This window comes from Mauremys reevesii, linkage group 1 (assembly GCF_016161935.1).
Source record: "Mauremys reevesii isolate NIE-2019 linkage group 1, ASM1616193v1, whole genome shotgun sequence".
Lineage (NCBI taxonomy): Eukaryota > Metazoa > Chordata > Testudines > Geoemydidae > Mauremys > Mauremys reevesii.
Genome location: NC_052623.1, coordinates 236,054,716 through 236,080,497, shown reverse-complemented (window position 1 = coordinate 236,080,497; position 25,782 = coordinate 236,054,716). Strand labels below are relative to the sequence as shown.

The following is a 25,782-nucleotide window of genomic DNA, read 5'->3' as shown; positions in this document are numbered from 1 at the left end:
AGGCTTATAAAATTTGCAGATGACCCCAAATTGGGAGGGATTGCAAGCACTTTGGAGAACAGGATTAGAATTCAACATGGCCTTGACAAACTGGAGAATTGGTCTGAATTCAACAAGATGAAATTCACTACAGACAAAGGCAAAATACTACACGTAGGAAGGAAAAATCAAATGGACAATTACAAAATGGGGAATTACTGGGTAGCTGGTAGCATTGCTGAAAAGGATCTGGGGGTTATAATGGATCACAAATTGAATATGAGTCACCAATGTGATGCAGCTGTGAAAAAGGTGAATACTCTGGTGTGTTAACAGGAGTCTTGCGTGTCAGACATGGGAGATAACTTTCCCTCTCTGCTTGGCACTGATGTGGCCTCAGCTGGAGCACTGGGTCCAATTCTGAGTGCCACACTTTAGCAAACATGTGGACAAATTGGAAAGAGCCCAGAGAGGAGTAACAAAAATGATAAGTTCAGAAAACCTGACCTTTGAGGAAAGTTTTTTTTTTTTAAAGGTACATTTAGTCTTGAAAAAGATGACTAAGGGGTGGGGGCGGAGAGGAGAGGGGATAGGGTGACCAGATGTCTCGATTTTATAGGGACAGTCCTGATTTTGGGGTCTCTTTCTTATATAGGCTTCTATTACCCCCACATCCCTGTCCCGATTTTTCACACTTCCTGTCTGGTCACCCTAAGAGGGGAGGACCTGATAACAATTTTCAGCTATGTTAAGTGCTGTTATAGAGAGGAGGAGGATGATCAATTGTTCTCCTTGTCCACTGAGGGTAGGACATAAAGTAATGGACTTAATCTGCAGCTAGGGGGATTTAGGTTACGCATTAGGAAAAACATTCTAACTATAACGGGAGTTAAGCTCTGGAATGGGAATTCCACAACTTCCCTTGGAAGCCTATCACAGGCAATTAAGAACAAGTTGGAAAACACCTGTCAAGAATGGTCTAGGTTTACCTAATGCAGGGGGGCTGGGCTGGACTGGATGACTTTTCAGAGTCCTTTCCAGCCCTACATTTCTATGATGTCTATGAGTCTGTATTGCTGAGTGCTAGGAGCCCAATTTTGAAACAGACTGTTTAGACACTGATGGATTTAGAGTAACTTACTCAAGACACAGTATGGCTTAAGAAACAACGTTTGGCAATCATGCAATGGATCCAATAATGAATCAAACTGAAAGTAATGCATGATTTAAGTATTGGATCATATTGTGAGAGAGTTTCAAGACTAAGCTTGATACATTTATGGAGATGGTATGATGTGATTGCCTACAATGGCATGTGTTCCATCTGTGACTGCTGGTATCTAATATCCTCGATTGCTGGAGATGGGACACTAGGGAAGTGTCTACGCTGCATTTAGACACCCGCAGCTGGCCTGTGCCAGCTGATTTGGGCTCGTGGGGCTGTGGCTAAGGGACTGTTTAATTGTGCTTTCGAAATTTGGGCTTGGGCTGAAGCCCAGGTTCTAGGACCCTGCAAAGTTGGAGGAGCTCAAGCATCTACACTGCAATTAAAGAGCCCCTTAGCCTGAGCCCTGTGAGCCCAAGTCAGCTGGCACAGACCAGCCTTAGATGTTTAATTGCAGTGTAGATATACCCTAGATGGGGAGGGCCCTGAGTTACTACAGCAAATTCTTTGTGAGGCATCTGGCTGATGAGTCTTGCTGACATGCTCAGGGTCTAACTGACTGCTGTATTTGGAGTAAGGAAGGAATTTTCCCCCCGGTCAATCTGGCAGAGACTTCGCAGGGTTTTTACCTTCCTATGTAGCATGGGGCACAGGTCACTTGCAGGTTTAAACTAGTGAAAATGGTGGATTCTCTGTAACTTGCAGTCTTAAAATCATGATTTGAGGACTTCACTAACTCAGCCAGAGGTTATGGATCTGTTACAGGAGTGGAGTGGGAGAAGTGGACGTCAGACTAGATGATCACATTTGGTCCCTTCTGGCCTTAAAGTCTACGAATCTGAGTAATTTTGAATAGAAATATGAGTGCATATTCCCTGAAAGAAGTTAAAGATATAGAGAACTGTGTAGTGCAGTGGTTCTAAACTGGGGTACATGTACCCCTGGGGGTATGCAAAGGTCTTCCAGAAGGTACCTCAACCCAGTGGGAGTCACAGGATGGGTTTAGGGGGTCACATATGCAGGGCTGGCATTAGGGGGTGGCAAGCAGGGCAATTGCCTGGGGTACCATACCCCAGGCAATCCTGCGAAGCTATGTTACATGCTTCAGCCCCAGGTGGCAGGTCTTGGGCATCAGACTCCTGAAACAGGTACATTAGTCTGGAAAGGTTCAGAACTACTGCTATGGTGTGTGTATATATAGCTCTGGGGTGCTTTCGTGGCAAAGTGAAATAGACTATGCAATACACATTGTCTTTATGGTCACATACTCGGGCACTTGTATGATCTGGTATATGGTTTCTGCATGGTGAATGGTAAAACTCCCATTGACTTCAATAAGCACTTTTGTAAATCCCACCTCCGATGTGCCAAGATTTCCTAGAACACTTGATTAATCAACATTAACTAGTACTTGTTGTCATTTGGTATCATCAGAATTTCTTGGAAGGTTGTGGTGACAATAAGTGGGTAAAGGTCTAAAAAACAAAAAACTGGGCATGTTTAGTCTTGAGAGATGAAGACTCTTATCAGGTCTCCCCTACAAGTATGTTAAGGGCTGTGATCAATTGTTCTCCATTCCCACTCAAGATGGGACAGAAGCAATGGGTTTATTCTGCACCCAGGGAGGTTTAGGTTACACATTAGGAAAAAATTTCTAATTATAAGGCTAGTTGAGTACTGGAGTAGATTACTGAGGGAGGTGGTGGAATCTCCATCATTGGAGGCTTTTAAGAACAGGTTGGACAAACACCTGTTAGAGATACTCTAGAGTTACTCAGTCCTCCCTCAGAGCAGAGGGCTGGACTTCTTGACTTCTCAAAGTCCCGTCCAGGCCTACATTTCTATGATTCTGTATAGTCATAAGCACAGAATAAATTCCTTTGTTCATGAAACACATTCCATAACCTTTACACTTGTGACCATCTCACTTAGACTCTGCCTACTAATTCATCTGGACCTATAACCACTTCTTGTGTTCTAAATCTGAGCTATTTTAAATGAAAAGCTGCCACTGAACTGTTTTCCTTCCCCCCTAAATATAGCATGAGCTTGCATCAGGTCATAGCAAGTTGTAGTAATGACGGAGCCGAGTCAGTCAGTCTGTTTTCTGGGAGCCCGCCCCGGGGGGCGTCCGCTTTATTATTTATAATGGTTATATAAATCATGCTATTATACACATGTACAAACTGAAGCCAACATCTCGCCCCCTCTCCTGGTTGGTGCTTCTTGCACTATGTACTCCAGAAATACACACCTTATCAGCGCTTAATCTATGTACCTCCTGACCGGAAGTGTGTGGGGGGGTGGGAACCATTTCAAGCTCTAAATAAATCCGGCATTCCCACCCCAGCGCGCGCTTAGGAAATGTAATGTTCCTACATCAAGTAATGGCCCAAGATCAGTAACTGGTACCAAAGTGTAACCTGCCTTTACAGATAAATAGATATGTAAAATATTGCAGTACCAATTCACTTTAAAACTTTTCTAACCTATCTTTTCTGTGAGATGTGAGGCATAGACAAAATATGTGATGGTATGGTGTGGTATAAAAGTTTTCTGGGTAATTGTTTGAGATGACCTGTACAGCTTACTCAACTTCACTTTGAGTAACGTGGTTTCCCAAATTCATGCCAATGAAAACTTATACCACCAAGTGCCATTATGTAGTGAGGGTTGTTTGTAGCAGCCTAAGCCTGGATTTTGCTCAGACAAAACTCCCAGGAGCACAAGTCCTATATTCTCCCCATGTAAATATTTGTAAACCAGGTGAGGCTCAGTATTATAATTGAGCACTGTACCTTTCTTTCACCCACCCACCCACATTAGTATATGTTTTCTCTGCCCCCTCAGCTATGCAACCTATGCACCCATCTGGCAGTGACCACACAGAGGAGAATTATCGGTGGGCATTGAGGGAGAAGAGCCTCAGGAGAATTTGCATAAATAGGAAGATGTATGTGCATAAAACTGTGATGAATGGATCCCTTGGTTAGAATATTAAGCAATAACTTCAACTGAGTGACTGGATTTAGAATGTTAAAACAAGTGCCATACACATCAGTGAGGTATAGGTACTCAATGTGCTTCTTCAATATTGATAATTATCTCTACTAATGATTCATTTGCAGTGCAGCCTGCTGGACTTCTTGGCCCAAATTCAAGTCCTAACCTAGCACAATTAACTTCAATGGAATTCTGCCTTCTTACACTAAGGCTGAGTTTTTTGCACATTGACTTATGACAAAGTGAAAGGGAATTTCACTTGTACATTGGCCTTTAAAAATATTTTCACTCTTGAAAGGAAGCCTGATTGACAACGGTAAAGAATATGAGCCATTGAATTAGAACATCCCAGATTTTACTAAGAACACTCAAAATATGCAAATATACAGGAGGAGAAGCAACATTCTTATTCCTATTTACAATGCTTTTGATAGACAGAAATAATTCTCTTGTTGCTTGTTACTGAGAAGAATTATTAATTTTGCTTTGTCTGTAGAAAGGCAAAAGCTGACAATCATGTAACAACGTAGGTTGCATAAATTGGTTGACTTTAGATGCCGCCCCCAAGCCCATAACAGCTTACACAGAATAAATGATTTCTTAATGATGCCAAGTTCCATTAGAGCAGTAGCTGAAACATAGTTTTAATTGACACATACCATGTCCTAGCAAAATAACAGGCAAACTCCCTGACCATTCAATTACCATATAAATAGGAATGCACAGATCTCCTCTCATATCAGCATCTTGCTTTTTGTTGATGAAAATATGTTAATGGTAAAAGCAGATTTTCATTTGAATAATAACTTAATGCTTCTTTGAATTTCAGATGGTGGATTAAGCCCTTTCTTTAAAAGTTTCCATTTTCCCTATAGTTCACCAGCTGCTCATGGGGGAAATAATAAATAAAAAAGCAAGTGGGAATCTTCAAACATCCGCACCTGCTAGGGTGCTGGGGGGGTTTATAAGCCTGTTTAGGGAAATGAAACATGAGAGTTCCATTTTATCTTTGTTCAGAAGGCTATCATTGGATGCGAGGGGGGTGGGGAAAAGAAAAGAAGAAAGCCAGTGACATGTATTTCATGATTGGGACCCATTTTCTTTATCACATCTTGTAAGCCCTTTTGGATCCTTGCCATATTCATTGCCAGTTGGAGCTGATCCACCTCTCCTTCACATCTACATGGTTAAGATTTACAAGAACACGGAGAGAATAAACAGCACTTTCTTCTTTTTGACTTGACTGTAGGCGAAGCATTGGATCTAAGTCAAAATTAATTAAGTGTTGTGTACTGATCCTGAATTGTTCAACTGGGTAGTTGTTCACAGAGAAATGGTAATAGATGTAGCAGCACCATACATTTTTCTTCATTCTGCATCATCCTCCGTCCTCCAGATGGTGGTTTGTCTCATTTTTATTTTTTCAGTATTAGGCATGTAACAAATCATTTTTCTTTGTAATCAGTGGATCCCAAATACAAGCTATTCTTTCCCCATGTTCGGGATAGTCAGTAATGTCACAGTCAAGCAGAAACTAGATGTAGTTTGTGCTAAAGTGATCACTCACACCAGCCACGAGGCTTGCTTCCAACAATAAGCAGAAATAAGACAACATGAGAGGCAACCACCAAGGCCTTCCCTGATTTCTTGAAGAACAGCTCAACACTTCCTGCTTTTCAGATCACGTTCCCCCAAAATGCTTCCCCTTTAAAATTATAAACATAAAAAATTCCGAATCCTGCAAACTGACTTAAATAAGAGTTTTAGTTGTACAAGGAATATGAGATTGAGTCCCAAGGCTGGAATTTTCAAAGTTGCCCATCTGAGCATCTCAATTTGTAGTTAAACACTGTGGTACATGTGAGCTGCCTTCCTGTGTGTATTTTCAAAAGGTGTCCTACGCACATCTGCTTTTAAAATCAGATCTGATAACTGTAAATTCCAAAGGCCAGGTGGTGTATGTACTGAAGCTGAGTGTATGGATGCTCTCTTAGCAGGCAAAGAACTGGAGTTTTCAGAAACGGTTGCTTTTTCTCCAAGATTAACACCAGGAGGCGTTCTGTGTCTTTCAGTGTCCAGCTCTATGGAAAGGGAATGTGTGTCCTTTAGTCTAGCTGGATAATACTCTGCAATAAAATGATCGGTGTGCATATAGTTGTACTACTGAAAAGAAAGGAATGTGCTAGTAGACAATTTCGCTGTTTTTATTTGCTGCTTGAAAAAGTTATATTTTTCTTGACATTCTTTATATTTCTCTCCCACATATCATCATAGATGAGCTGCAAAAAGGGTCTATTTCTTTGCTTTGGAAAGGACCATCATGATAGTGTGATAAGATTTACAGTGTGCCGAACTCTAAACCACAGGTGCTGGAATTGCACCCCCTGGCTTGAAGTGGTTTCCATCATATACAGGGTTTACAGTTTGGTTCAATGGCTCTCAGCATCCCCCCTACACAAACTGTTCCAGCACCCCTGCTCTAAGCATTCAAAATCATGAGGCAGTCCCTAAGCAATCAAGAAATTTGCCTTAAAAATCATGTCACTTTTAGCCTCTAGGGTACACTTAGGTCACTAAATAAAGAGGTAATTAAAAAAAAACCAAAAAAAAACGATGCAACAGTATATTTTGAGGTTTAAGTGCCCTAAGTAAAAGAGAAGGGAGCAGGTTGGGAAGGACACAAATAAAGCATAAGTAGAATTGTTTGTTCCCTTGTTTCCCATTAATGCTCTTAGTGTCTAATCCCATACTGTGCTTTAGCTCTGCCTGATGTCTATGCATCCATATAATTGGAGATGTTAACCAAACTAATAAAAAATGTTCTGCCATATATGGCTGATGTGACAGCTGGAGGTTTTATTAAAACTGGAAGCTGATATGGGAACGGTTCTATTTTAAATTCTGACCAGGATGGTGGTGCTCCCTTGACAACTGGACTATGCTTGCAACTGTTCACGGTGAGGAGTATATTTTAGTAGACAGATTTTCATATAGACTGCTTCCCATCTAATTCATGAACTGCCCACAGCATATGACCACACAGTTCTTTATGGCCCACTATTTGTGAACCATTTATGGTTAAAAGATGTGTAATTTAGGAAGGTGTTAATAAGGAAGACAGGTGCAGTTTAGGTAAACTAGGGATGCTGTAACCCAGTTGAAGATCTGGTTGAAAGTTGCCACTTGGTAACAGTAGTTAATGCTAACAAATTTTGAAAAGAATATAAAGCCAAATGCTTCAGGGTTTAAGACCAGATTTATTAAGAAGTAGGCTGAGATCTTTGTGGAGGGGCAGATTATTCCGTATCTTCTCACTGTGGGGCAGCTTATACATCCTTCTGAAGCATCTGATGCTGGCCACTGTTGGAGCCAATACTGGATTAGATGGACCATGGGTCTGATCCAGTATGGAAATTCCTATATTCCTACTGCTGTCTTTCTTGCAGAGGATCTCTCTCAGCAAAGGTTTATACCAGTACAATTTGCCCTTTTCCTATCAAATCTTATTGCTACCTGCAGGAATTGTCCAGTATGATGACTGGTCTTGGCCCTATATGTTTACACTATTATCTTTTACAAGTCACACTGACATCATTCATGTGTTAATGTAACAGTACTGCCCATATCGTATTACCTTCCAGTTCTCCTTGCACAATTCTTCTACGTGTCATAGTAAAGTCTCCAAAACTCTCTGAACACTTGAGGACAGATCCTCAGCTGATGTACATTGAAATAGCTTCACTAAAGTCAATAGAAATACACCAGTGTACACCAGCTGAAGATCTGGCCCATATTAAAGTTTATTTACCAAGAAGGTGGATGACTCTGTAGGTTCACTGTGCTGCTGTGCCTCTTCTCAATAAATGGAATTTCCTGGTTGCAGAAATACAATGGTGACTTCAGAAACTTTTTTGTGAAAGCACATGTAAGAAAAAAATGCAGTTCACACAGCTCTTCAGTGACTTTCACTCCTACTTTTCTATAATAACTCTTCTGTATTTCAAGTACTCTGTTTTTGTAGCAACGTAGTATGAGTGGCTAGATGACTATTGGAGGAAGTGTTTGAGGGGGAGGAAAACTGAAACAAAACCCCAAAATAACCAATTTTGTAGCCGACCTATCTACTTTTTTTTATTATAAACGGCACAGCATGAATTTCTCTAGTTAAATTTATTGCTTAATTCAGATAGTACCACAAGACTACGTAGACTAGAAATTTGAAATTACATAGGACTACAAATGTGTGCATTATTTGAATGTCTATCCAATCTATCTATGCATCATTGTGATACCTGTCACATCATCATTGAATCTGACATTATTAAGAGCCTCAGTGCCAATAATAAATCTTTGATGCTTGCTTTCACCTTAGGGGACTTCTATTTTTGTCTTTCTCTGAAGCAAATTTTTAAAAATTGACAGTGATGTTGCTTAAATAAACTGGGGGGAAATTACATTGTCTAGATGGCTAATAATTTTTTTGTCTTCTGACAGACATGAAGTGACAAAAATAGGAAGTCTCTCTCTGTGCATAAACAATGTGTATATACCTACATACATACAAGCATAAATAGTGGGCTCTTTTTCTCTTTATGAAGAAGCAAATGTTTTAAAATGGAGTAAGGCTTATTTAGTACAGCTTTATTGATTTAATCTCAGTCCAGCTCCAGGAAATATATTTTTATAGGGAGATATCATGCCAGCTCTATTTACCTTCCCACCCTAATAAATTACACAGTACGAGCTTAAGGGGCCCCAAGGTTGAAACTTGTCTCAAACACCCAGCATGGGAGGCTGCTGTGAAGGTGAGTGAACTGAGGCAATTTTCTATCTTGCAGAAGTCTGAAAGCTGGTGCACGCTACAAAGGCCTGGTCTACACTGGGGGGGGGGGAGGTCGATCTAAGGTACGCAACTTCAGCTACGTGAATAGTGTAGCTGAAATCGAAGTACCTTAGCTCGAATTACTTACCTGTCCTCACGGCGCGGGATCGACGTCCGTGGCTACCGCCACTCGCTCCGGTGGAGTTCCGGAGTCGACGGGAGCGCTTTCGGGGTTCGATATATCGCATCTAGATGAGATGCGATGTATCGAACTCCGAGAAATCGATTGCTACCCGCCGATCCGGCGGGTAGCAAAGACGTACCCAAAGTTTCAATGGTATAATTTGCCTTCTTTCAGCATAGCCCTTCATGTGTCCACACTCAACTTTGGGTCCTATCAAGAAAACCATGAAATCCTGTTGGTGAAGTTAAATCAGCCCCCTGGGGAGCAAAAGCACTCTTCCATTGGTACAATGCCTATGCCGTTGTTGTTGTTTTGGTTCAGTACCTGAATTGGGGGGGGGGGGGGGAAATTGGCTTGTTTCAAACCAAATATAGTTTGTTTGAGGTTTTGTTTTTTTTTTTTTTGCCAAAATGAAAAATTGAAATTTCATTCAGGTCGACTCAAATCAGTAGTTTCTATATGAAATATTGACTCGTTTCAAAACAAAATGCTGAAAATGAAATGTTTCAACATTTCTGGGGGAAAAAGCCTGGGAAAAAATCAAATTTACAAATAATTTTGTTGCCCTGAAAGGTGAATTTTTTTGGAAAATTTACTATTTGCACAAAGAAAACAAGTTTCTGGGGGAACTGAATTACCAATACAGGAACAAATGGTCCTTCAGCAACAATCCTACAGTGCCACTGTCCCCACAGCACTGATCACTGTTGAATTTCTGAACTCTGCCCCTCTAGGGGCCACCATGACAGCAAACCTGCAACCCACTTTAAAATCCCTCCCTTCCTACTAACCCATCTTCGTGAGCACATAGGTGTGTAAAGCTACTGGTAAACCTTATGCTGCTGCCTGATCCAGGAACTAAGGCCTGGTCTACACTACGCGTTTAAACCGGTTTTAGGAGCGTAAAACCGATTTAACGCCACACCCGTCCACACTAAGAGGCCCTTTACATCGGTATAAAGGGCTCTTTAAACCGGTTTCTGTACTCCTCCCTAACGAGAGGAGTAGCGCTAATATCGGTATTAACATATCGGATTGGGGTTAGTGTGGCCGCAGATCGACGGTATTGGCCTCCGGGCGGTATCCCACAGTGCACCACTGACCGCTCTGGACAGCAATCTGAACTCGGATGCAGTGGCCAGATAGACAGGAAAAGCCCCGCGAACTTTTGAATATTTCCTGTTTGCCCAGCGTGGAGCTCCGATCAGCACGGGTGGTGATGCAGTTAAAAATCAAAATAAAGAAAGAGCTCCAGCATGGACAATGCGGACGTGATCGCTGTAAGGGCAGGCAAATCTGTTCTATCAGCGCTCCGTTACAGAAGACGAAATTCAAAATCATTTTTTAAATATCTCCAGACAGATGCCATAGCAGGGACTCAGCGCACTGCTGCGTGGCAAGCGTAACGGAAAGCCAAAGAATCAAATGGACGCTCATGGACTGGAGGACTCAAGCTATCCCACAGTTCCTGCAGTCTCTGAAAAGCATTTGCATTCTTGGCTGAGCTCCAAATGCTTCTAGGGTCAAAAACAGTGTCCGTGGTGGGTCAGGGCATAGCTAGGCAATTTACGCACCCCCCCACCCACCCCCAGAAGTGAAAGGGAAAACAATCCTGTCTTGACTCTTTTACATGTCACCCTATCTTTACTGAATGCTGCAGATAGACGCGATGGTGCAGCACTCAACACCAACATCCTTGCTCCCCCCCCGCCATGGGTGGCTGATGGTACAATAAGACTGATACCCATTGTCATCATCAGCCTATTGGCACATGGGGCAGTGCAAAAGGCCCGCTAACCATGCGTACTAGCATCGGTCAGGTCGATCAAGGGCGCCTGGCCCTAATTTTTCCTGGTAGATGGTACAATATGGCTGATAACCATCATCATCATAGCAACAGGGGGCTGAGCTTCATCAGCCCCCACCCTTCATGTGTAAAGAAAAGATTCAATTGCCCCTGGACTAGCAGCAGGATGCTGGGCTCCTCTCCTCCACACTCCTTAATGTCCTATGTGGACTATCATAGCAACTGGAGGCTGCCTTCCACTCATTTCTCACTAACAAGTATTCCTGCATTCTTTATTACTTCATCACACAAGTGGGGGGACAATGCTATGGTAGCCCAGGAAGGCTGGGGAAGAATGGAATGAACAGGTGGGGTTGTTGCAGGAGCACCCCCTGTGAATAGCATACAGCTCATAATCTATGCAGGATCTGACACAGAGCAGCTGTGCTCTCTGGTTCTCTGATACAGTGGTTCTCTAGTACACTTGCCCATATTCTAGGCAGGACTGATTCTATTTTTAGATACCAAAAAGGAGGGATTGACTCAGGGAGTCATTCCCAATTTTGAGTTTTTGCGCCCCTGGCTAAGAGCAGCCAGGGGCACTTATGACAACAGCAAATGGAACAGTGCAAAAGGACTGGTAGCCATGCCCATCTTATTACCAATTTATGGTATGGTAGATGGTACAATATGGCTGATAACCATCTCTGCTATCATGCAAAAGCAAAAGCATGCAGCTGTGTAGCACTGCTGAATCGCCTCTGTGAGCGGCATCTAGTACACATACGGTGACAGTCACAAAAGGCGAAACAGGCTCCATGATTGCCATGCTATGGCATCTTCCAGGGCAATCCAGGGAAAAAAAGGCATGAAATGCTTGTCTGCCGTTGCTTTCCCAGCGGAAGGAGTGACTGACGACATTTACCCAGAACCACCCGCGACAATGATTTTTGCCGCATCAGGCACTGGGATCTCAACCTGGAAATTCAAAGGGGGGGGGGAGGCTGCGGGAACTATGGGATAGCTAGGGAATAGCTACCCACAGTGCAATGCTCCAGAAATCGACGCTAGCCTCGGACCGTGGACGCACACCACCGATTTAATGTGTTTAGTGTGGCCACGCACACTCTATTTTATACAATCTGTTTTGTTAAACCGGTTTATGTAAATTCGGAATAATCCCGTAGTGTAGACGTACCCTAAGTCCCAGATTTCCTTGGCCTGTGGGGGAGAGGGGATGGAGCTGTTGAAGAGTAGCTATGGAATTCCTGCAGGAACAAAGATGCTTGTTGGGACACTACAGAGGAGATGCAGAAGTTGGGTATGACAAAGAAGAGTTTCAATGTCAGACAAAGAGGAAGGAAGTAGGAACTGTGGCAGTGCTATACAAAAGGCAGATAAGGACAACAAAAAATCTGGTGCTGCCTTCCAGACCTGCTACTACTATGCACAGGTAGATGCCATACTGAATGGGGACCCCACCACCAACCCACAAGGGATAGAAGACACCTCCTGACATCCAGAGGAAAGCACCCCAGAACTGTACAGCAATGAAGAGGAAGGGGTACCTGGAGGATGCAGAGCTCTTCAAGCTGCAGCTGAACACAGAGAAAACTCACTCAGGAAGGGGACAGGGGCTCAGGTAGGTGTAATTTATTCTCCCATTAATGCACACTTTTTTTTTTTCTTCACTTTTTCCACAGCCCCCAAACCTTCACCCCTTCCCCATCTCCCTCTCAAAATGGTGGTAAACTGCAAGCAGGCAGGGAACAAACAAATTTTGTTTAATGTAGCCCAGGGGTGGCCAACCTGAGCTTGAGAAGGAGCCAAGATTTACCAATGTGCATTGCCAAAGAGCCACAGTAATAGGTCAGCAGTCCCCTGGAAGCTCCCCCCCACTCCCAGTGCCTCCCACCCACCGGCAGCCCTGCTAATCAGCACCTCCCCCTCCCTTCCTCTTTGCACCTCCCGATCAGCTGTTTTGTGGCATGCAGGAGGCTCTGGGGGGAGGAGCGAGGGCATGGCAGGGTCAGAGGAAGGGGCGGGAAGGGGTGGAGTGGAGGCAGGGCCTGTGGCGGAGCCAGAGGTTGAGCAGTGAGCACCCCCGGCACATTGGAAAGTTGGCACCTGTACCTCCAGCCCTGGAGTCAGTGCCTATACAAGGAGCTGCGCATTAACTTCTGAAGAGCCGCATGTGGCTCCGGAGGCACAGGTTGGCCACTCCTGAATTGTAGCCAGTTTATTTTAAAACTAAACTAAATTATTTTAAGCTAAACTATCAGTTCGACCTTATATTTAGCTGTGACACCGAGTGCCTTTCCCAGATGTGAGGAAGAGCTCTGTGTTGCTTGAAAGCTTGTCTCTCTCATCAACAGAAGTTGGCACAATTAAAGATATTTCCTCACCCACCTTGTCTCATTTTATTTTAAGAGCACCAGGCAAAATTCAACAAATAGAAAACTGGAAGCACCTAAAAAAAATTCCCAAATTGATATTTTAGCAAAAGCCTTTGAGGATTTAAATGTGTAAATTTTACAGGCAGGAAAAAAAATTCAATAAAATAAAAACAACACTGCAACTATAATTCAATGCATTCAAAACGCACAAAAAATACATGCAAATCAATACCTGAGCAATCAAACTGAATTCATAAAAAATGATTGGAAGTAATCCAGGGACTAGGCATTCAGAATACATGGTATTACAGAAATAGCATTGTAAAAGTTATTTGATACAGGTATTCTAGTGAAAAAACACAATATTTTAGTTTTCCAGGCCCAGATCAAAACAAATTACTTGCATTTTGTCCTTAGATTCAGAAAAGAGGTAGAAACAGCATGTTTCTGGCCAAGCCAAGCTACCTAATCCACCCTTACAGAACTAGCTAGAAAACACAATGCTTCCCATTTTAGGAGCTTCTAGTTTAACTTGACTTGGACATCTTTTTGTCTCGCGGCACAATTTCACTGAAACTTTCAAACAGTGTTTGATCTTTGTCTGAACGTTACTAGGAAAAGCAGCCTTGTTTCCCCCCCCCCCCCAGTACACCTTCCTATGCCATTGCAATGAGTTCTGGGGAACCATTGCTGTGAAGGGGGTGAGTAGCATGCAGGGCCAAGCAACCACAGATTGTCTTGAGCAGTTGCCTTCTCTGGCCCTTTGGTACCCTCCAGAGGGGTATCTGCCAGGATCACTATGGCCTGTAATAATTTTAGCAGCATTTACTACACTATCCCTACAGTTCTCCTATACCCGCCCCAGACCCCTCATGGTCAGAAGTTTTGAGAAGTACCTGCATATACTCACTATGGTGTGTGCCACTGCATGGTCCGGAAATAAACAGTACTGATTGTGATCCTGTTTATACTTTGGGGGGAAAAAATTAGGTAGTTGTGATACTTATCTTTTGATGTCTCCTAACCCCTTAAATCTAACAATGTCTGTCTGTCTGGTTGTTTATCAGTGACCTTGAAAGGCCATCCCTTCCACACCTGCCGAAAGACTGATCAAAATGAGGAGGAAAAAGCAATGGATGAGGGAGGATGTGTTCGCAGAGCTACTCACGACTCCTGAGTCCAGAGCCATGAGACCAGGGAAGAAAGGGAATGGGTGCTGGAGGAAAGGCACAAGGGCCAAAAGGTACACTCAGTCTCAGAGGTAAACCAAGACATGCAGCTCTTCAGACAACATACTCAGCTGTCTCAGAGTATTGTGAAGAACAGCATCCAAAAAGACCTGCACCCCAACAGTCACTATACTGCGTGGACAATACCTTCTTCCCAGGTATTATGGTGAGCCATATCTCACCAATGCCCCGACTCCCCTCAAGGTGCCAGCATTCCCTGCAACAATAACCTTTCCACTCAGTGCCACTGGACAAAGAGAACTGCCATGACTACACATACACTAATTTGTGATGCAGCCCAGAGCAGCCAGCACCTTGCACTCTATTTTTTTGTCAGATTGTTCAAACGCTGTAGATAATCTTTCCACTTCTTTAATTCACCATGTTGATGTTTTCTCCTTAGTCTTCCAAATATTATGTAATACACAGCATACAGGAATATTTGGCTCAGAGATTTAGCCTAGTTATGAAATATCTCCGTCGTTCCTTTAATCTGTCAAATATACACGCCACAATCCATCTGCACCTGCTCAAGTAATAGTTAAATATTTCCTTGGTGCGGTCCAGCTAATCTGTGTAGATTCATGGCACAGGGAAGCAAAAGGATAAGACTTGGGTCCCTGAGAGTAACAACTGGCACAACAACCCCACCAATGTGAATATGCTAGTATGGGGGGAAATGTCCCTGCTGGCGTCTTTACAAAACTTCTGTATACCTAAAGCATCCTGCACCTTTCCTGACCACCCAATGGTAAGTTAGTGAAATGTCGACAATAATCTACCAATGCTTCCATGATTATGTAATCAGAAGTGTGGGAGGGAGGGAAAGGGGGTGGAATGAATGGGGATATACACTGCATCTATTGCCCCAAAGCAGTTAGAGAAGCCCACTCATTTCAGTGAATCCACCTATTAATTCCTGCACGTTGCCCAGAGTTAGTCATGTGCATCACAACATGCCTAATGACCATGCACACATGGCTGACAACCACCCCTACTATAAATTTACCAATATCAAAGCGATTGCTCGCTGACCACTAACAATCCAGGCTTGCAAGTGTCCACTGGGTGATTGCGCCCTATCTCTCTACTGCCAAGCAGCCTGGGGTGAGCTCAGTACACAACTGCAGGGCCGCCCAGAGGGGGGGGCAAGAGGGGCAATTTGCCCCAGGCCCCGCGTCCCGCAGGGGCCCCCACGAGTGTTTCCCGTCTTCCCGCGGCTCCGGTTGAGCTCCCGCAGGCATGCCTGCGGCAGGTCGACCGGACCCCGGGACGAGGGGGCGCTCGTCCCGCGGCTCGGCTGGACCTCCCGCAGGCATGACTGCGGCAGGTCCGCTCGTCCCGGGCTCCGGAGCCGCGGGAAGACGCCCCCCAGGGAAAGGGCCGCCCCACGCGCCTGCTTGGCGCGCTGGGGTCTAGAGCCGCCCCTGAGCGGGGGACCCCCGCCGCCGAAGACCCCGGGCCCCCGGAATTCTCTGGGCGGCCCTCAGAGAATTGGCCTTCCACATCTGAAAGTTCTGTGTCACCATGACTGGCCAGGCCAGGTTTGCATCATACTCTGACCCCACCACTCAATACTTGTTTCACAGTCCCAGAACCACCTTTCCACCATGTGGAGCTGGTCACTATATGCCTGTAGCAGCTGGCGACTTTCAGTCAGTGTCCATATCATCCACTCTCCTCAGTACTCTTTTCCATTCTTGCATGGCCAGCTGCTGTGGTGATAATTGTGGCTCCACAAATACAAAATAATCCATTGCCCTGTTTCTAAACAGACATGGTAGCTGCCCCCAGATGTGTTTAGCATCCATGCTTCTGACTGCAGGATGGCAGATACTGAAAACTGGCACAAAGAAGGGCAAATCATGGAATGGGACAGAGGAAACTCAGAATTTTAGAAAGTGGCCAAAAAAAAAAAAAAAAAGAGACAATTATGGATGGAGGTGGAGCAGAGGGACTTCTGGGACCTACACTCCAAACTCCAAGATTCCCTGAGAGGCCCATTGATTTCCCACAATGCATCACCCCCTATTTTCCCACAAGGCACTGCACCAGGTGGTGGTACCAGGGACACTGGGAAGCCAATACAATGTGGTGCTGTGAGGATCTGCTGCAGTAGCCAAGGCAGCCATATGTAAAAGCACCTTAGTAAAATCGCAGTGTTTGCAGCTGAATGTTGTGGGAACTGCTACTGGTAAAACTTTCTGGGACTGACATGACCTCAGGCTGAACAGCCTTTTCCTCCTGAAGCAGCCCCTCCCTGGAGGCCATCAGTACTTAATCCCAAAGTCATGGAGATGCTTGGCTCTCATCTACAATACTTTTACCTGTATTACACCCAGTGTTATAACTGGGTGCTCTTGAGTCCATTATCATAGAGGAGATATGAGTTGTAGCAAGAAAATTTCAGCTCCTTCCACCTAGGAAGAAAAAAGAATTCGATGGATCCATGGCTACATTGTAAAAATCTGGGGCCCTCACATGCAAAATAATAATACCGAGCTTTTCCATAGCTCTTTCCATCAGTAGATCTCAAAGCACTTACAGAGCGCCCCATGCTTCTTATTTTACAAATGGAGAAACTGAGGCACACAGAGGCAGAGTGACTTGCTCAAGGCCACCCAGCAGAGCAGGCCAATGGCAGGGCCAGGAAAACAACCCACATTTCCCGAGTCCCAGTCCAGTGCTCTGCCCACTTGCCCACACTGCCTCCCCTCCTACATGTGGCTCTGGCGCTGCCTCAGCCAGGCTGTGGGCCCTGAACAAAGCGAGCCCAGCCCGCACGCCTCATTAAAAGCCCAGCGAAAGCCACAATCGGCTGGGGACCTTCCTTGTCCCCAAAACAAGGGAGGCCGCAGCGCTTACTCAGGTACTGCGGGGGGGAGGGCGCTCCCCGAGCGGAGCACAGGACAGAGCCAGTGGCGGGAGAGGGGGCCCGGGCCGGGCTCGCCGGCTTTGTCTCCAGCTCTCCCTGGGCTGCGCTGGCCGCGGGAAGGCAGCTGCGGGGCAGACGGGCGGGGTGTGCACGCAGCATTGCGCGCTGCCAGCCGCCTCCCGCCGCGCCCCTCCTCCCGCCGCAGGTAGGCACCGCTCCCCCGGGAGCCGCCTGCGGAGCCCACCGTGCTGGTCCCGCCCTGGCTGCGCGGGAGCAGGAGCCGCGGCCGCCGCGGGTGAGTTCAGGGGCGCTCGGGGGGGGGCAGCCGGGCTGCGCTGCGCGAGGAAGGACCCGGCTGGTCGGAATTTCCTCGCAGGGCGCGAGCGCGCAACAGGCTGCGCTGCCCAGCGCTCCTCCCTGCGGCCCGCCCAGGGGGACCAGCAGCCCGGGGCTGCCCTGTGTACGCTGCGCGGGTCTCCCCAGCCCGTCAGTGAGTCTCCCCCCCCCCCCCAGCCCCAACCGGCCCGACCTCCCCGCACCCCGGTGGGATTTGTTTCCCGCGGGCTTCCCATGCTAAGGTAAGGGCACGGCTCCCCCCACCTCCCTGCTGCTCCCAGCGTACCAAGGCCGCGTGCGTCGCGCAGACCTGTGCCCGGGAGCTGCTCCTGCGGGGCTTGGTCTGTGGCAGGGCGAAGGAGCTGTTGTTCTAGGCTGCAGGGGACTTGTACTTTCTGGGATGGTGGAAGAAGGAAAGAAAAAAAACCTCTCAGCCTTGGCTGGAGTTTTTAGAGACGTCCCCGGTTTTTAGATTAACCGCTGTTATTCCGCCAAATTCCTGCTGCTGGTGTTTTAGCTAGACCGTAGAACAGAGTTACCAATACCTTGGGAATGGAAGTTGTTCCTAACTCTGAAAATGTTTGTTTGTTACGCTGAACAAAAAGTTGGGGTTGGTCTTTCAAAAGTTTGCAACTGAACACTGACTTGATACAGCTTTGAAACTTTACTATGCAGAAGAAAAATGCTGCTTTCCCTTTATTTTTTAGTAGTTTACATTTAACACAGTACTGTACTGAACTTTTTTTTTTTTTTTTTTCCTGACTGCTGCTGCCTGATTCCGGACTTCTAGTTCCAGTATGGTTGACTGGTCACTTTTTGAAACTCTGGTGTTTGTAACTCTGAGATTCTGCTGTAGGTCAAAACTCTTTGCCAGCCAAACAAACAAATAGTTCCCAACAGGTGTGCTTGTTATCAGGCAATATAACAAACACATCCCTTGCAAGACAGGAAGCCAAGAGTAAGAGGCATCATTTTAAAAACACTTTTTATTAATATATATTTTAAGCCAAGCACAGTTTAATGATTTATTATAGCAAATACTTGTTTTAATACTGCCTGTTGAATCCCAGGCACTCCTGTATAAATACAAAGCAGTATATATTTTTAATAATAGCTACTGCTAGGTTTTTATTATTTTCTCTGATGAGTAGTTAATGTACAGAAATCATAATGTTGAGCTATGATTGAAGCCCTTTTTCTGCAATTGACACTATGTGGGTGGGCAGCCATGTCACACAGGTTCAGCAGTCTGCCAGGGAACTAATAATTACAGGTTCAATGCCTTAGATGTCTTTAACAAAGAAACGGAAGTGGGTAGAGAATGGGAATGTCTTAGCAGAAGTGTGTGCTGTGGAATGGGGGAAATAGTTCTGCATTTATTGTAAAACATTTTACCTTCACTGGCGGACATTTGACTTTGACTTTCATTATAGCAGAGCTCAAAGGCCACCCCATTGCTTTATAAAACTTTACTCCATTTTAAATATATTTTCAGTTTTCAGAGTTTTTAATTTTTTCACCTATTTTTCTTTCTATATTATGTGACATGGCACATAAATATGTGCTCAAATTTTTAAAAGATTTAATAGTTTGCTAAAGTCTTCCCCCCAGGATCCCTGCTTAATTCAGAGCACAGTATATCGTCATATAAACAAAGACTGTATCATAATGCATATATATGAGTGAGCTAAATTAAGGTTGCAAAGGCAAACCTAATTCTAGCACATCCTAATTTTTGAGTGCTTGACTTTGCAATCATAACATTACTTTAATGTAGCTTCTTGTGTGTGATAATGTATATAACTTACAAATTTTATGTTGTTCAAAAGTGCTTGGCTGGCAAACATGAAGACTAAAGTCTTTTTAGCCAGAGGCAGGAACAGGCTTCTCTCTACCTCTGGACATCCCACCTCAAGAATGAGTGGACACTGCAGTCCAGTATCTATTGATTAGGAATGTTGGAATGTATGTTCAGTTTTGCTGACTTGTGACCTAGGGCAAGTTGTTTAAAGGATTGCATGATTTTGGCCCCAAAGTTAGATTTCATAAAAGTAGGTCTTCAGTAAACTTAAGAATGGAATGTTTCCAGAACCTTTAAATGCTTCAATAGAAAGTTGTCTTTTTAAATAAATATATTGAGTGATTTCAAACAAATGTTGTAACAGTTTGAAGTGGGAAAGTCAACCGTTGGAATCGTGTTGATGCAAGTTTGCAGGGCCATTAATCGCATCCTGCTAAGAAGAACCGTGACTCTGGGGAACGTGCAGGACATTGTGGATGGCTTTGCACAAATGGGTTTCCCTAACTGTGGAGGGGCGATAGATGGGACGCATATTCCTATTCTGGCACCACCCCACCTAGCATCCGAGTACGTTAATCGGAAGGGGTATTTCTCTATGGTTCTCCAGGCGCTTGTGGATCACCATGGGCGTTTCATTGACATTAACACAGGCTGGCCTGGAAAGGTGCATGATGCACGCATCTTTTGGAACACTGGCCTGTTCAGGAAGCTGCAGGCAGGGACTTTTTTCCCAGACCGGAAGATCACAGTAGGGGACGTTGAAATGCCCATTGTGATCCTTGGAGACCCCGCTTACCCGTTAATGCCGTGGCTCATGAAACCATATACAGGGAACCTTGACAGGAGCAAGGACCGGTTCAACTACAGGCTGAGCCGGTGCTGAATGACTGTGGAGTGTGCTTTTGGCCATTTAAAGGGCCGCTGGCGATCTCTGTATGGGAAGCTAGACTTGGGGGAAAGCAGCATCCCCGCAGTTATATCCGTGTGCTGTACCCTCCATAATATTTGTGAAGGGAAGGGTCAAAGATTCAGTCAGGCATGGACCTCCGAGTTTCAATGCCTGGAGGCTGAATTTGCACAGCCAGAGAGCAGGGCTACTAGAGAGCCCCAGCACAGGGCTGCAAGGATTAGGGATGCCTTGAGGGAGGAATTTGAGGCTGAAAACCAACAGTAATGTTTGGTGCCTTGCACGGGAGTGAAGTGCAGTGGTTACAATGTTAGTAGGAATCTGTGTTTCCTAAGCTGATTTGCAGTGCCTGTTTCTTTCCTGGGCTAAGGTATCTTTGACTTTCTGCAAGAATAAAGACTGTTTTCAAAGCCAAGAATTCATTTATTGAAAAGAAAATAACTTTGACAGACACACAACATTTTGGGAACCTAAAAGGGCAGGGGGGTGGGGTGGGGAACTGTACAGTCACAGGATTGTATATGTCCTGTCTGGAGTGCTGTGCAATGACTGTTGCACTTCAGGATGCCTATACTGCATGGTGATGGGGGTTGAGTGCAGAGGGTAAGGGTCGTAGTTCTCAGGGCTGGTTGGTGAACGTACAGGTGTTGGAGGCAGCTGGTGGTGGTAAGAACCTGGATCCTGGGGAAGGGGGTTTTGAGCTGACATTGGGGCACAAGGGAAAGAGCTTTGGGATGGGGGGGGCTGGCGCGGTAGTGCTCTGCCTGCATGGCTACGAGCGCCTGGATAGAGTCCGCTTGGCGCGCCAGGATGCTTATCAGCTGCTTTGTGCTTTTCTTCCTGGCCGCTGCGTTTTTCTGGCGGATCCTGCTTTCCCTTTCCCTCCAGTCCTTCACTTTTTGATTCTCTGTGACAGAGTGCTGCATAACTGCTTGCAGCATGTCTTCTTTGCTTTTTCGCGGCTTCTTCCGGAGGTTTTGGAGTCTTTGAGCTGTTGATAACATGGGCAGCCGAGATCTCAAGGTTGCTTGTGGAAAGGCAAAAAAGGCAACACTTAACAGAGGCAGCATTGTTTATATCTCAGACAGTTATTCCCACACAGTGAAGGAGTAACATTCTTTACAATAGCATAATTTTCCCATACCAAAGAGAGCGCACATAACCCACAGGAGCCCCGAAATGGTGAGTAATGGTGATTGCTTCAGGGCTGTACTGGGGTTTCTGTGAGTTGGGGAAAGCAAACAGCTGCAGGGGGCACCTACGCTGAACACTCTCCCAACATTTTCCACAGGAGTTGATCCTGGAAGATATCTCGCTGCTGCGGGTCACCTGGGAAGAGCGGGAGGGTCTTCTACAGCAATGTGGATTCGGCCCTGGCCCCTATGCAGCTTACCTGTGTCTTGCAATGGTCTCCCCACCCCTCGCGGCACAGTGGCGCGGACGTGTTAGCCTGACTGGGACACGGACCACAGTGGCTCTCCCAATAAACTTGCGCAAGCGCATTGCCCACGCTCTGGCTGAAACTTTTGAAGAGATTACCGAGGCAGATTACTGCGACGTGATAGACCACATCAATGCGCTATTCCACATCTAGGCATGCATGCATACAGCCCTAACCCTTCCTCCTCTCCCGAAAAATTTCCATCCTGAAAATAAAAGCCACTTACCGGGAACCTGCTCCTCTGTTTGTCCTCCACCAAGTACCGGCTGCTGCCACTGGCTACCTTCCTCCTGGCTTGAGAAGAGCTCCTGGCTGCATGCCTCCAGGGACTCCGGGGTGTCTCCCCCCACCCCAGTACCCTCACTCTCGGTTTCCTCCTCCCCCCCCCGAAGTGTCTATCATGGTCCTCGGATTGGCGGTGGGGTCACCCCCAAGTATCGCGTCCAGCTCTTTGTAAAAACGGCAGGTCATGGGGGCAGCACCGGAGCAGCAGTTTCCCTTGCGGGCTTTGCAATAGGCACTCCGCAGCTCCTTCACTTTAACCCTGCACTGCAGCGCGTCCCAGTCATGGCCCTTGATATCTGCCCATAGGTATCGTAATTCCTACGGCTGGAGCGCAGCTGGGACTGCACAGCTTCCTCCCCCCAAACACTGATGAGGTCCATCAACTCGCCATTGCTCCATGCTGGGGCTTGTTTGGCGCGTGGAGGCATGGTCACCTAGAAAGATTCACTGATTGCACTCCACACCTGGCTGAGCAAACAGGAAGGAGATTTTAAAATTCCCGGGGCATTTAAAGGGCGGGTCACCTGAGGCCAGGGCAGTAGAGTTCGAACTGATGAGCAGAGTGGCTGAACAGGCATTCTGGGATACCTCCGAATACCTCTGGAGGCCAATAACAGTGCTTTTGGTGGCCACACCATATAACTGCAGTCGTTATTCCCCAGGCCGAGGTGGAGTACAGCCAGCACTGTAGCCAGGGAGATACAGCGCTGTATGTGCCTTGCAAGTGTGGACGGTGAGTGAGTTGCAGCGCTGTAAAGCCACCACCAGCGCTACAACTCTCCAGTGTAGCCAAGGCCTAAATGTCAGATAACATGCGTATTTTGAAACTTGTGTTTTCCATTGTGTTTTGAAACATGCCTTGGAATACTGGAATATTCCAGAGGGGGGAGAAGTTTCAGAGAAGATTCTTGGAACGAGAAAGCTGATGGCATGTTTTTGTTTTGTTTTGTTTTTTTTCCCGTTTGTAAAGAGCCACTGACTTCTTTGGGAAGGGTACAGACCTGCTTACCGTTCTCCACAGGCTTTTTCCCCTCCCTGTCCCTTTCCCTTGCCACCTGGGCTTTTCTCTGCTATTCGAAACAAACCTGAACATTTTCGAAAGAGAAAAATAATGTATCCTATTTTAAATGGACAGAGACAATGAGAAATGTGAATCTCACAAACTATCTTCTTTGTGGTTTGTCTGAACTCTGTTCCCCCTCTATTCTGTTAAATGTCAGTCAAAGTTGCAAATGCCTGTGCACAATCAAAATTTTCTGATTGTTGAAGCAGTTCTTAGGGTATGATAAACCTCTTAGAAGTCTGAGGCTCAGGCTAAAACTCTAAGGTTTGGCACACTACACAGGAAATTGGCTTTCAGCAAAGCCTTCAGAACAAAATTTTAACTCCATAACATCAAAGAATTTCTCAAACTCTCAGCAGCTCCTGCTTATTTATACTGAGTTTCAATAGATTTGTACCCAGTCACCTTAGCAGTTTCAACTCTGCAAAAGTTTACAATGCGCTTGCTTGTGTGTACGTACCCCACTGCCATCTGCTGGGTAGAATATATCTAAAAGTTGACTTTGTTGTGAAAAATATTCCATTAGTGCACTGGATTTGCACCCTACATTTTCGGAGCGGAAAAGTGACAGGTCCATTCCCCATGTTGCATGTATATTATAGATGGTCAGTCAATGACTGAGATATATATTTGCCACAGAATAGTACACGGTCTACTAAAACTGAATTCATTTAAAAAATGTGACTTTGCATTCATGATGAGTGCAGTCACTGATTTTTTAGTTCATTAAAAGAGATTGGTACAACAAACTATTGCAGGCTGAAAAAAGTGTAAGGAGTAGGCAGAGGATAGAACTCTGGCTCTAGTGAAGTTAATGGCAAAACTTGTGATGACTTCAGTGGAGTCTATCTGCAACTAGGAAAACAATGTTTCTTACATTAAACCTTGAATAAATTACCCTTGCATCATCCATGCCTGTTCTTCCACTTTTATTGATAGGAGTTAAATCAATCAGGAGGAAAGTGGGATAGACCATTTATGAAAATCTACTTGTCAGGGTCTTGTCCCAACTCCTTTTAAATGTACCAAGTGGTGGAAAAATTCTTTGGAAACTATACCTAGCATGGATAGTTGCTGTATGTTTACAGCTTTGCTTTTCTCAATAGCTGGGTGTAATATACATGCTGCCTTAATTGATAGAAAGATTAAATAGGCTTGACAGACTAACAGTTGTAGGCTTAATTTTGCAGTCAGGATCCTGCAAGTCAGACTCAAAAGCTAAATTATCTAATCCTGAGAAGGAAAAAAAAAATGAAGAAAAAATGCAACAAAAATTGAAGGTTCCCTTTCATATTCAGTGGTCATCACTGCAGACAGAAGATTTAGTCCATTATTTCCACACATCACGTTAAAAATAATTCAAAATGTATAGGCTAATTTTTTATTACCTTAATCTGTGGTCCTTGTTCTACCAGTTGTGACCTCATTGATTATGGTGACTGGTATCAGGTGACATCCCATTTGTAAACACTTAATAATCTGCTGCAGGAAACTTGAAAGCTAATCAGTTTCAAACAAATTAATCTTAAGTACTTTCTGCAAATTGCATCTGTCCTGGGTCCGTCTGACAACTTTTTATTTTTTTCAACCACGTTTTCCTATTTAAAAAAAAATATTTTCTCTTTTGTCTGTGTGAAAGATCTACAAAAGGAAAACCACCTGATTGCACAAAAGACAGTGAAACCGACTATACACAAAATGCCATCAGATGCATAAAATAAGCAAACTGTAAAATAGAGGGAAAACCTTTCTCTAATCTCTGTCAGTTATCTCAATCTTTGGTGTTAGTTGTGGTAATAGTAGGTAAAGCAGTTTTTGACAGAAATGTGATTTTTAAATTGAAAGTGTCCCTTGTAAAGTTACAATAACCTCTTGCTCCAGCCTCAAAAGTAGTAAGTATTAAATTATTGTAAATGGCTCTTTTAAGAGGAAATAATTTTAAATGCCTAAAACATTCTAAATAGTCACCTACAGTTTCATTTTTTTTATCAATGTGCAGGAAATGTGAATGAGTTGACTCTAGAACCGTATGATCTTTATCTGCCATTGGGATAAGTTACTTAAAACATTTTTCTTCTGACGATTGTAAAATCAAATTAAGAGAAAAGTCTACAATAATGTTTTAAAAAAAATGAACAGAAGCTGGATTAAATTTCTTTCTTTCTTTGTTAAACCAAACAAAAAAATTTGAATTCACATATCAAAGAAGAGGTAGAAAAGCATTCTACTTTTCAAATGAGGCTCACCAAGAAGTAGGTTGGATACCATTATTGGCACTGAATTATTGGCTCACTCTTTGAGTAGTCCTATTCAAATTAATAGGACTACTCAAGAAGTAAGACTCTGACTTACTGTGTACATCACAATCTGGCCCAAAATGCTTTACAAGCAGTAAGGGCCTGGTTCTTCTAGCCTTATTCTCACTGGGCTAGAGTCTACCACCCTTACTAATGTTGAATAATACCTAACTCCACAGTAGTCCCATTGAAATCAATAGCAACACTTATGAA

At 44.7% G+C, this 25,782-nt stretch overlaps 1 protein-coding gene and 1 long non-coding RNA gene across 8 annotated transcripts in view; both read left to right on the top strand.

The window, feature by feature from the left end:
- The window catches only part of LOC120406736, a 45,956-nt gene extending 30,232 nt beyond the window's left edge, over window positions 1–15,724 (top strand). Inside the window, exons 2-3 of the long non-coding RNA XR_005599537.1 lie at window positions 12,393–12,581; window positions 14,403–15,724. This is a non-coding gene — a long non-coding RNA (uncharacterized LOC120406736). The remainder of the gene's footprint in view (window positions 1–12,392; window positions 12,582–14,402) is intronic.
- A 1,596-nt stretch (window positions 15,725–17,320) lies between these two features.
- ARHGAP8 (Rho GTPase activating protein 8) overlaps window positions 17,321–25,782 on the top strand; it is a 107,247-nt gene continuing 98,785 nt past the window's right edge. For 2 of the 7 annotated variants that reach the window (XM_039541761.1, XM_039541719.1), the window contains exon 1: window positions 17,453–17,734. The gene's annotated coding sequence lies outside the window, so the exon portion shown is untranslated. The other 5 variants (XM_039541728.1, XM_039541743.1, XM_039541735.1 and 2 more) reach the window with 5 other exon arrangements.